Genomic DNA, 12,903 nt, shown 5'->3' with positions numbered 1-12,903 from the left:
CAGAATTTGTGGGAGTATGTGAAAGGAAGTAAGCTCCAGACTGATGCGAGTACTAATGAACATGGACTGCAAAAGATGGGTAAGTATTTGCACTTATGCACCTGGCCATAAGCAGAAAGATCATGAAAGGAAAGCATTCTGGGAGCAGCTGTGTGAGTGTGTCAGCAGTGTTGATACAAGAGACTGGGTATAGGTGATGGATGATTTTGAAAAGAAAGTGAATACTATTGCAGTTGAGGAAATAACTGGGGGGGTATGGGATATTCAGTAACATGAATGGAAATGGTGAGCGGCTTGTGGAGTTGTATGATGAAAAAGTGCTGGTGATATAAAAAAATCTGGTTTAAAAAGAGAGTCATATACAAATATATGTATCTGAGAAGGAAGCATGGTCAGTGGGCATCATTGGATTACTGGAGAGACTTTTGGATGCACATGTGCTGAGAGGGGCAGCTGCTAAGATGTTTGATCATTACCTTGTGATGGATAGAGTCAAGATCTGTAAAGGGTATCAGAAACATGGAAACATTATGAATGGTGAAAGTAAATGAGCTTGGAAAACAGACCTGCGTGAAGAATTATAGGCAGCGATTGAGTGCAATATGGCAAAAGTTGAGAGTATACAGAGCTAAAGGAATGGGTGGTATTTAGGAAGCATTGCTGGCATATGCAAGAGATGCGTACAGCATGCATAAGGTGAAAGGTGAGTATGTTAGAAAGGGGTAGCATGTGGTGGAGGGGATAAAGGGTGGCTCCAGCTGAAGGTTGGTCTGCAGCAGGGGTGTGTGATGTCACCATGGCTATCTAATTTGTGTATGAATGGGGTGGTGAGGAAAGTAAATTTAAGTCTTGAAGAGAGGGGCCAGTATGAAGTCTGTAGGGGATGAGGAGGCATGGAAAGCGAGTCAGTTGTTGTTTAATGATAGTGCTAATGGCAAATTTGGGTGAGAACCTGCAGAATTGGTGACTGGTTTGATAGTGTGTGTGAAAACAGCAAGATGAGCATAAATGTGAATAAAAGCAAGGTTATTATGCTGAGCAGGGTAGAAGGGAGGTTAGTTGGGGTGAGACTTTGAATGGACAAAATTTGGAAGTGATATGTCTTAAATACCTGAGAGTGCACATAGCAGCAAATGGAACTATGGAAACAGAATGAGTTACATGGTGGGTGTGGGGCAAAAGGTTCTAGAAGCATTAAGAATGTTTGGAATGAGAGGTGGTTAACTAGGAGGACAAAAATGGGTATGTTTGAACTAGCAATGGTCTCAAAAAAGTTGTATGGATGAGGCACAGGCTTTAGATGAGGATGTACTGAGGAGGGTAGGTGTGTTAAAAATGAACTTTTAAGGATGATACATGGTGTGTGGTAGCTTAATTAATTAATAAAAGGGTGAGAGAGAGCTGTAGAGTGTGCCCTAAAACAGTTTGGACATATGGAGATAATGAGTAAGGAGATGTCGACAAAAATGGCATATGTCAGAAATGGAAGGGAGAAGGGGAAGACCTAACTAGGGATGTAAAGATGGACTGAGAAAGATTCTGAGTGTTAGGGTACTAAACATGCAGGAAAGTGAAAGGCAAGCATGGCATATAGTGAATTGGAACAATGTGGCACACAGGGGTGTATGTGCTGTCAATGGACTGAATCAGGGCATGTGATGTGGCCAGGAGAAACCATGGAAAGGTTTATAAGGCTTGGTTGTGAATAGGGGGCTGTAGTGTCACAGCATTGCACATGTCACCTAGAGAATGGATGTGAGTGAATGCAGCTTTTCTTCACATGTTCCTAGCAATAACTTGCAAATGCAGGGAAACAGCAATAGAAGAAAAAAACATGGCAAGTTTCTGCATCACTCAGGAGTTGGCTGAGTACAGAATGGGAAAAGGTGAGAACAAAGGACATAAGGGGAGTGGGGGAGGAATGTGATGTATTTTGGGAATCAGTGATGGCTTGCGCAAAAGATGCTTGTGGCATGAGAAGAGTGGGAGGTGGGTAGATTAGAAAGGGTAGTGAGTGGTGGGATGAAGAAGTAAGATCGTTAGTGAAAGAGAAGAGAGAGGCATTTGGACGATTTTTGCAGGGAAATAATGCAAATGAGTGGGAGATGTATAAAAGAAAGAGACAGGAGGTCAAGAGAAAGGTGCAAGAGGTGAAAAAGAGGGCAAATGAGAGTTGAGGTGAGAGAGTATCATTAAATTTTAGGGAGAATAAAAAGATGTTTTGGAAGTAGGTAAATAAAGTGCATAAGACAAGGGAATCAATGAGAGCTTCAGTGAAGGGGGCTAATGAGGAGGTGATAACAAGAAGTGATGATGTGAGGAGATGGACTGAATATTTTGAAGGTTTCTTGAATTTGTTTGATGATAGAGTGGCAGACATAGGATGTTTTGGTCGAGGTGGTGTGCAAAGTGAGAGGGTTAGGGAAAATGGTTTGGTAAACAGAGAAAAGGTAGTAAAAGCTTTGCGGAAGATGAAAGCCGGCAAGGCGGTGGGTTTGGATGGTATTGCAGTGGAATTTATCAAAAAAAGGGGTGACTGTATTGTTGACTTGTTGATAAGGTTATTTAATGTATCTATGACTCATGTGTGAAAGAAGAAAGTTAAGAGTAAATGTGAATAAGAGCAAGGTTATTAGGTACAGTAGGGTTGAGGGTCAAGTCAATTGGGAGGTGAGTTTGAATGGAGAAAAACTGGAGGAAATAAAGTGTTCTAGATATCTGGGAGTGGATCTGGCAGCGGATGGAACCATGGAAGCGGAAGTGAATCATAGGGTGGGGGAGGGGGCGAAAATCCTGGGAGCCTTGAAGAATGTGTGGAAGTAGAGAACATTATCTCCAAAAGCAAAAATGGCTATGTTTGAAGGAATAGTGGTTCCGATAATGTTGTATGGTTGCGAGGCGTGGGCTATGGATATAGTGCGCAGGAGGGTGGATGTGCTGGAAATGAGATGTTTAAGGACAATACGTGGTGTGAGGTGGTTTGATCGAGTAAGTAATGTAAGGGTAAGATGGATGTGTGGTAATAAAAAGAGTGTGGTTGAGAGAGCAGAAAAGGGTGTTTTGAAATGGTTTGGTTACATGGAGCGAATGAGTGAGGAAAGATTGACCAAGAGGATATATGTGTCAGAGGTGGAGGGAACGAGGAGAAGTGGGAGACCAAATTGGAGGTGGAAAGATGGAGTGAAAAAGATTTTGAGTGATCAGGGCCTGAACATGCAGGAGGGTGAAAAGCGTGCAAGGAATAGAGTGAATTGGAACGATGTGGTATACCGGGGTCGACGTGCTGTCAATGGATTGAACCACTCAGTCTAGCTGTTATGTATAATGCACCAAAACCACAGCTCCCTTTCCACATCCATGCCCCACAGAACTTTCCATGGTTTACCCCAGACGCTTCACATGCCCTGGTTCAATCCATTGACAGCATGTCGACTCCGGTATACCACATCGTTCCAATTCACTCTATTCCTTGCACGTGTTTCACCCTCCTGCATGTTCAGGCCCTGATCACTCAAAATCTTTTTCACTCCATCTTGCCATCTCTAATTTTGTCTCCCACTTCTCCTCATTACCTCCACCTCTGACACCAAACATACCCATTTTTTTCTTTCCAAGATAACGTTCTCGATTTCCACTCATTTTTCAATGCTCCCAGGACTTTTGCCCTCTCCCCCACCCTATGATTCACTTCTGCTTCCATGGTTCCATCCGCTGCCAAATCCGCTCCCAGATATCTATAACACTTCACTAACTCCAGTTTTTCTCCATTCAAACTTACCTCCCAATTAACTTGTCCCTCAACCCTATTGTACCTAATAACCTTACTCTTATTCACATTTACTCTCAACTTTCCCATTTAACACACTTTACAAAACTCAGTCACCAACTTCTGCAGTTTCTCACCCGAATCAGACACCAGCACTGTATCATCAGCGAACAACAACCGACTCACTTCCCAAGTTTTCTCATCCACAAAAGACTGCATACCTGCCCCTTTTTCCAAAACTTTTGCATTCATCTCCCTAACAACTCATCCATAAACAAATTAAACGACCATGAAGACATAACGCACCCCTGCTGCAAACCAACATTCACTGAGAACCAATCACTTTCCTCTCTTTCTACACGTACACATGCCTTACATCCTCGATAAAAACTTTTCACTTCTAACAACTTACCTCCCACACAATATATGCTTAATACCTTCCACAGAGCATCTCTATCAACTCTGTCATATGCCTTCTCCAGGTCCATACATTAAAATACATATCCATACATTAAAATGTATGGATATGTATATATGTATACATACATGTATATGTATATGTATGTGTGTGGGCGTTTATGTATATACATGTGTATGTCGGTGGGTTGGGCCATTCTTTCGTTTGTTTCCCTGCGCCACCTCGCTAATGCAGGAGACCGACAAATTATCAAAAAAATAATATATATACTCAGGCCAGGTTGGGCCAACAAAATTTTCTAGTAGGATGGGGAAATTCCTTCTTCAAAGATGCCGTAAGCTCCTGGACAAATAACCAACTCCCTTAATAGTCTTTCACGATTTTTCACATACACTCTTGGAAATCTATAAAAATATTCCCAAAAAATTAAATAAATATTCAACATAACCCTAAAATATCCTACTAAATGAGAAGGCTCAAATATTTGGATACTGCTATTATATTTCAATACTGATATATACCTCATACTCTGTTCTCTTGCACTCAAGGCTACCAACAAGTCTTGATCCGGAGATATTAAGGTTCAATCTCACCTGACCTGTCCTGTGACTATAAATGGTGAGAACTTCTGATAACTCCCATTTACGATACAGGGGGAACACAATTGTTCACACAAATAAAAGATCAGAGAATTTAATCTCAATGGTTCCTGAGAGCACTTCTAAACGAGAAAATTGCATTAGTAACTCTGACTTACACAAAAAAGTAAAAAAATTGTAAGGCAAAGAATACTAATCTTTTGATTAAAAGTCATAATTTTTTTTATGTGCGCGAGGTGGTGCCTTTTAAAATCGTAATTACCTGTCAAAATATATTTGTATCGTTCTGTTCATTCTTTGAGATGTTTGCCCCAATCATATATCAACCCTAAATTTTCACTGATCACTGCTTTCACCACTAATCAGTTATTTTCGTATATCAGTAAAACTAAGTAAAACATACCACCTATAGGTCTTATATCTTAATTACAATATTTTAACAACGAAAAACGGTGTAAATATTTCCCCACAGCCTGAATCTTGGCGCTACTGATGTCATTTATAACACAATAAGCTACCGTTAATATAAATCTTATATCAATAAGAATGATAACCATACTTGACGTAGAGAACAACGTGTTCCCGGCGACCTCTCCGCCACGGGGTTCTAACACATTGTAAACAAGAAATGCAATATAATAATTTGCACTCGTATCTCCTTGTAAACGTGATTCTAAAATATTTACATCTTATCACTACATCGGGTTTGATGTGAATGATTTTATAATCGTTTTTTATATGTCTCTAACAAGAACTAAAGAAAGATCTTTCTACCCTGAATTTGAAATTGAAAATTAGTTACAGTGTACCGTATATCATTCCAGTACATCTATGGATCAATAGATTATAGATTGGTAATCTTATTTCATACTCATCAGGACGCGTATGTAAATATATAGTTCGGAAATGGTTAATATATGCTTAATATTTTTTTTTTCTTTTTGCTTTGTCGCTGTCTCCCGCGTTTGCGAGGTAGCGCAAGGAAACAGACGAAAGAAATGGCCCAACCCACCCCCATACACATGTATATACATACGTCCACACACGCAAATATACATACCTACACAGCTTTCCATGGTTTACCCCAGACGCTTCACATGCCTTGATTCAATCCACTGACAGCACGTCAACCCCGATATACCACATCGCTCCAATTCACTGTATTCCTTGCCCTCCTTTCACCCTCCTGCATGTTCAGGCCCCGATCACACAAAATCTTTTTCACTCCATCTTTCCACCTCCAATTTGGTCTCCCTCTTCTCCTCGTTCCCTCCACCTCCGACACATATATCCTCTTGGTCAATCTTTCCTCACTCATTCTCTCCATGTGACCAAACCATTTCAAAACACCCTCTTCTGCTCTCTCAACCACGCTCTTTTTATTTCCACACATCTCTCTTACCCTTACGTTACTTACTCGATCAAACCACCTCACACCACACATTGTCCTCAAACATCTCATTTCTAGCACATCCATCCTCCTGCGCACAACTCTATCCATAGCCCACGCCTCGCAACCATACAACATTGTTGGAACCACTATTCCTTCAAACATACCCATTTTTGCTTTCCGAGATAATGTTCTCGACTTCCACACATTCTTCAAGGCTCCCAGAATTTTCGCCCCCTCCCCCACCCTATGATCCACTTCCGCTTCCATGTTTCCATCCGCTGCCAGATCCACTCCCAGATATCTAAAACACTTTACTTCCTCCAGTTTTTCTCCATTCAAACTCACCTCCCAATTGACTTGACCCACAACCCTACTGTACCTAATAACCTTGCTCTCATTCACATTTACTCTTAACTTTCTTCTTTCACACACTTTACCAAACTCAGTCACCAGCTTCTGCAGTTTCTCACATGAATCAGCCACCAGTGCTGTATCATCAGCGAACAACAACTGACTCACTTCCCAAGCTCTCTCATCCCCAACAGACTTCATACTTGCCCCTCTTTCCAAAACTCTTGCATTCACCTCCCTAACAACCCCATCCATAAACAAATTAAACAACCATGGAGACATCACACACCCCTGCCGCAAACCTACATTCACTGAGAACCAATCACTTTCCTCTCTTCCTACACGTACACATGCCTTATATTTCGAATTTTCTTTATTTTCTTCGAGCAAAGGGACGCCATCGATAATAATGTGCGGTCCCTACATTACAATATTATTACTGTATTCGTGTTAACTGATTTGATTTTCAATAGACATATTCCATATATGACATATTCCATGTATGACTCACGGTGAGGTGTCTGAGGATTGGCGGAATGCGTGCATAGTGCCATTGTACAAAGGCAAAGGGGATAAGAGTGAGTGCTCAAATTACAGAGGTATAAGTTTGTTGAGTATTCCTGGCAAATTATATGGGAGGGTATTGACTGAGAGGGTGAAGGCATGTACAGAGCATCAGATTGGGGAAGAGCAGTGTGGTTTCAGAAGTGGTAGAGGATGTGTGGATCAGGTGTTTGCTTTGAAGAATGTATGTGAGAAATACTTAGAAAAGCAAATGGATTTGTATGTAGCATTTATGGATCTGGAGAAGGCATATGATAGAGTTGATAGAGATGCTCTGTGGAAGGTATTAAGAATATATGGTGTGGGAGGCAAGTTGTTAGAAGCAGTGAAAAGTTTTTATCGAGGATGTAAGGCATGTGTACGTGTAGGAAGAGAGGAAAGTGATTGGTTCTCAGTGAATGTAGGTTTGCGGCAGGGGTGTGTGATGTCTCCATGGTTGTTTAATTTGTTTATGGATGGGGTTGTTAGGGAGGTGAATGCAAGAGTTTTGGAAAGAGGGGCAAGTATGAAGTCTGTTGGGGATGAGAGAGCTTGGGGAGTGAGTCAGTTGTTGTTCGCTGATGATACAGCGCTGGTGGCTGATTCATGTGAGAAACTGCAGAAGCTGGTGACTGAGTTTGGTAAAGTGTGTGAAAGAAGAAAGTTAAGAGTAAATGTGAATAAGAGCAAGGTTATTAGGTACAGTAGGGTTGAGGGTCAAGTCAATTGGGAGGTGAGTTTGAATGGAGAAAAACTGGAGGAAGTGAAGTGTTTTAGATATCTGGGAGTGGATCTGGCAGCGGATGGAACCATGGAAGCGGAAGTGGATCATAGGGTGGGGGAGGGGGCGAAAATTCTGGGAGCCTTGAAGAATGTGTGGAAGTCGAGAACATTATCTCGGAAAGCAAAAATGAGTATGTTTGAAGGAATAGTGGTTCCAACAATGTTGTATGGTTGCGAGGCGTGGGCTATGGATAGAGTTGTGCGCAGGAGGATGGATGTGCTGGAAATGAGATGTTTGAGGACAATGTGTGGTGTGAGGTGGTTTGATCGAGTAAGTAACGTAAGGGTAAGAGAGATGTGTGGAAATAAAAAGAGCGTGGTTGAGAGAGCAGAAGAGGGTGTTTTAAAATGGTTTGGGCACATGGAGAGAATGAGTGAGGAAAGATTGACCAAGAGGATATATGTGTCGGAGGTGGAGGGAACGAGGAGAAGAGGGAGACCAAATAGGAGGTGGAAAGATGGAGTGAAAAAGATTTTGTGTGATCTGGGCCTGAACATGCAGGGGGGTGAAAGGAGGGCAAGGAATAGAGTGAATTGGAGCGATGTGGTATACCGGGGTTGACGTGCTGTCAGTGGATTGAATCGGGGCATGTGAAGCGTCTGGGGTGAACCATGGAAAGCTGTGTGGGTATGTATATTTTGCGTGTGTGGACGTATGTATATACATGTGTATGGGGGTGGGTTGGGCCATTTCTTTCGTCTGTTTCCTTGCGCTACCTCGCAAACCCGGGAGACAGCGACAAAGCAAAAAAAAAAAAAAAAAAAATATTCCATATATATCATCTCTAGTTTCTATTATCTTCATTAATTCAGATGAAAAATCTAACATTATTGATCATGATATCTATGTATAATCTAAACCTAAACAGTAATAATATAGTCTTGATTAATAATACTCAATGCATCCTTTTACAATGAAAACGTACATTACTTAGTTAGTCACTGAAACCTCATATTTTCATCCGCGTTTGTACCCTTACGCCTTTACTTTCCATACGAATAGGATCCAACACCTCTTTATACATCACAATAATGATGCAGCACTTGTGGCTGATAAGAGTGAGAAACTGCAGAAGCTGGTGACTGAGTCTGGAAAAGTATGTGAAAGAAGAGAGGAGAGAGTAAATGTGAGTAAACGCAAGGCTATCATGTTCAGTAGGGTTGAAGGGACAAGTTAATTAGGATGTAAGTTTGAACTGAGAAAAACTGGGGGAAGTGAAGTGTTTTAGATATCTAAGAGTGGACTTAGCAGCGAATGGAACCATGGAAGTGGAAGTGAGTATTAGAAGGGGGAAGGGGTTCTCATAGTGTTGACGAATATGTGGAAAGAGAGAACGTTATCTAGGAGGGGTAAATGGTTATGTGTGAAGGAGTAGTTGTCCCATTAATGTTATACGGTTGCGAGGCGTGGGCTATAGATAGGTTTGTGCGGAGGAGGGTGGATGCGTTCGACATGAAATGTTTGAGGACAATATGTAGTGTGAGGTGGTTTGATCGAGTAAATAATTAAAGTGGAAGAGAGAAGTGAGGTAATAAAAAGAGTGTGGTTGAGAGAGCAGAAGAGGGTGTGTTGAAATGGTTTGGACTTATTGAGAGAATGAGTGAGGAAAAGTTCACGAAGAGGATTCATATATCAGAAGTGTGGGGAACAACGATACCGTGGAGACCAAATTGATGTTGGAAGGATGGAGTGAAAAATATTTTGAGTGATCGAGGATTGAACATGCAGGAGGATCAAAGGCGTGCACAGAATAGAGTGAATTCGGACAATCAGGTTTACTGGAGTCAACGTGCTGTCAATGGACTGGACCAGGGTATGTGAAACGACCGAGTTAAACCATGGAAAGGTCTGTGGGGTCTGATGCGGATAGGGAACTGTGGTTTCCGTGCATTACACATGACAGATTGAACATGGTTAAGATCTCAGCAGATGTTGTGGCAGTTCGTTTGTTTTCTGGCACTTCCTCGCTGACGCAAGGGGCAGCGATCAGGCATGGGGGAGAAAAGATTTTTTTTTTCCTGTTTTCCTGTTTCCTGTGGGACAGGGCGGCGTGATGGAGTGTAAGAAAGTACATTCTAGATTGATATGGGTAAAACTGAAAGTGGATGGCGAGATATGGGTGCTTATGCACCTGGTCATGAGACGAAAGATCATGAGAGGCAAGTGTCTTGGGAGCAGTTGAGTGAGTGTGTTAGCAGTTGTAGTGCACCAGACCGTGTATTAATGATGGGTGATTTAATTGCGAAGGTAGTATGGAAGTTAAGAGTATAACTAGTGGACATGGGGTATTCAGTGTTACGAATGGAATTGGTGAAGAGTTTGTGGAGTTGCATGCTGAAAAAAGATTAGTGATTGGGAATACCTGGTTTGAAAAAGAGACAAATACAAGTATACGTATGTGAGTAGAAAAGATGGTCAACAGGCATTATTAGATTAAATATTAAGTGACAGGCGTGTAAAAGAGAAACTTTTGGATATTAATGTGCTGAGAGGGGCAGCTGATGGGATGTCTGAAGGTTTGTAGAGGTTTTCCAAAAAGAGGAAACAATGTCAGGGAAACGAGAGTGGTGAGGGTAAGCGTGCTGGAAAAGAAGACTTCTGTGAAGATACGCCAGCAGAAATTGAGTGTATAATGGCAAAAGGTGAAAACAAATGAAGTGAGGGGGTTGGGTGAGGAATGGGAGGTATCTAGTAGAGCAGTGATGGAATGTGCAAGAGATGCACAAGGCAAGAGAAACGTGGGAGGTGGACAGATTAGACAGGGTGGCGAGAGGTGTGATGAAGTCAAGTTGGCAGTGAAAGAAAAAAAAAGGAGCGTTTAAGAGGCGGTTACAAGAAAGCAGTGCAAATGACTGGGAAATGTATAAGAAAAAGCGACAGGAGGTCAAGAGGAAGGTTCAGGGGTTGAAAAAGCGGGTGAATGAGAGCTAGGGTGAGAGTATCATTAAACTTTAGTGAGAATGAAAAGGTGTTTTAGGAGGTACATCATGTGCGAAAGACAAGAGAACATGGGAAAATTGGTGAAAGGGCAAAAGGGGAAGTGATAGTAGCTAGTGAGCTAGTGATGAAGTGAGGAAGAGATGGATTGGGTATTTTGAATCATCCTTAAATATGTCTGATGTTAGAGTAGCAGATATGTGGTGTTTTGGTAAAGTTTGGTAAAGAGACCTTTCATTGATAAACCTCGTAAGTTGGCAAAGAAATTACTTTATTGAGTTAACCCCAAACCTCCCCTTGATACCAAGAATCTTTTAGTTCTTCCTTTTAGTGATAATTTTACATTACTCCCGAGGTTGCTTTAATCCTTTAATGTAAGTGAAGCCTTCAGCAACAATACTGAAAAAAAAATATTAATAAAAAAACTCGCCAGAAAGCTACGAGCTGTGTTTACAGATTCCCTTGTAAAAGTTGCAGTTTGTTATAACAAACTGCAACTTTGGGCAGACTGGTAAGGATCTTTATAAAACTTAAGCAACATAGCTAAAGTATAAGAACAAGACAAGAATCAAACGCTTTGTTTAATCTTATTAAAAATCATGATCATTTACTGGCTGGAGTAACGTTAATTCAGTTATTAATTGGAACTTCTTTACCACGAGAACTATCATTGAATCTTCTCAAATACACAAAGAATTGAAACACTGATATTAGTGAAGGTCTATACAAATTGGATAGCTTTGTTGTAAGTAAAATTTTTACACATTTTCCTTTCCTGTCCACATAAAATTCTATGGCAAGCACGATGCCAGACCCGACCACTACCACTTGTTTATCAATGGCGCCTTAGCTTCGTCTCTTCCTTGTATATCAACTGACTGTTCTAAGTCTTCTATCTCATTCTTGTGTTTCTCCTGACGATGTGATCATTACACAAAAGTACGCTTGGGAACTTCTCGTGTTTCATTTTCCGCGTAGTTACATGCATATACGAGATCAAGCGCACCACTGTGAGCTCCTGCAACATGGATACTACACGGCTCTTCCACTACTTTTCGACAAGCTCTCCTGGTCTTTCCTCCTTCGTTACTGCTTTCCCCAAATCGTTATTCGAGGCCCACAAACTGAAGTTACGATTCTAATTCCCAAAGAGATGCCTCGATGAACAAGTGCTTCTATGATCCATCCTACCACAACGGTTGTTGTTGATGTCTGGTCGACCATTTGATGAATTTCAAAATAGAAATTTGAAGAAACACTTTGAACTAAAGAAGACTGAGAAAGAGGAGGCCTTAAGCATTCCAAGAGAGAAAAAACGCGCATTTCAAATGGCTATACCTGTATACAATGGGAGAACCGTATGTTGAACTTTTTCTAAAACAGGCTTCAAGGGTCACTGAACTGTAAGTTACACCACCTTATTGAAAACAGTTATTGGACTAAGACCACAATCCTTTCCTTTGTGTTGAACCTTTTCAATAAAAACTTGACGAGGATTCTTTGCTTGCTATGGTATAAGTTTTGTTTGCTCTAACAAAGAAGTTAACTGTGTTGATATAGCAAGATCATTTTGTAATTTAGAAAAGTACAGTAAATTATCTTTTAATGAAGTGAACATCTGTAAAGATGAAGTGTATACCAATTTTTCAAAACCAGCTGCTCCAAATTGTCCAAAAAGATTCATCAGTGCTATTAAGAACTTGAAGAAAGATAATGAAATACATATAACTAGAGCAGATAAATCTAATACAGTTGTCATTGTGGACAAAGGTAATTTATGTCAAAAATTAATGATCTTTTATGTGATGATACAACATACTTTAAACTCAGTAGAAATCCCTTAGAATGAGTTGATTCTCACTTTCATACTGAACTGAAGTTTTAATTGAAAGGTAATGAATGATTCTCCCACCAAAAGATTTTCATCATTGTCCCCTTCATTGCCATATATTAAAACACATAAACCAAATTTTCCAGCAAGACCCATAGTAAGTTCAGTGGGCTCCATCATATATGAATGATCAAAATGGTTCATTTCTTTATTAAGCCTACTACTGGGTAAGATATCAAATTCTAATATCATGAACAATGTAGATTTAGTTAAGAAGTTTA

The 12,903-nt window shown here is 40.7% G+C and overlaps 1 protein-coding gene across 2 annotated transcripts in view; it reads right to left on the bottom strand.

The window, feature by feature from the left end:
• Window positions 1–5,425, bottom strand: part of LOC139747337 (bifunctional lysine-specific demethylase and histidyl-hydroxylase NO66-like) — a 178,569-nt gene extending 173,144 nt beyond the window's left edge. Inside the window, exon 1 of one of the 2 annotated variants that reach the window (XM_071659525.1) lies at window positions 5,343–5,425. The gene's annotated coding sequence lies outside the window, so the exon portion shown is untranslated. The remainder of the gene's footprint in view (window positions 1–5,342) is intronic. The other variant, XM_071659526.1, reaches the window with a different exon arrangement.
• Window positions 5,426–12,903: the final 7,478 nt, after the last annotated feature.

Source organism: Panulirus ornatus, chromosome 68 (genome assembly GCF_036320965.1).
Source record: "Panulirus ornatus isolate Po-2019 chromosome 68, ASM3632096v1, whole genome shotgun sequence".
In the NCBI taxonomy this organism is placed as follows: domain Eukaryota; kingdom Metazoa; phylum Arthropoda; class Malacostraca; order Decapoda; family Palinuridae; genus Panulirus; species Panulirus ornatus.
The sequence above is the reverse complement of the archived record's forward strand: the minus strand, read 5'-3'. Positions and strand labels throughout refer to the sequence as shown.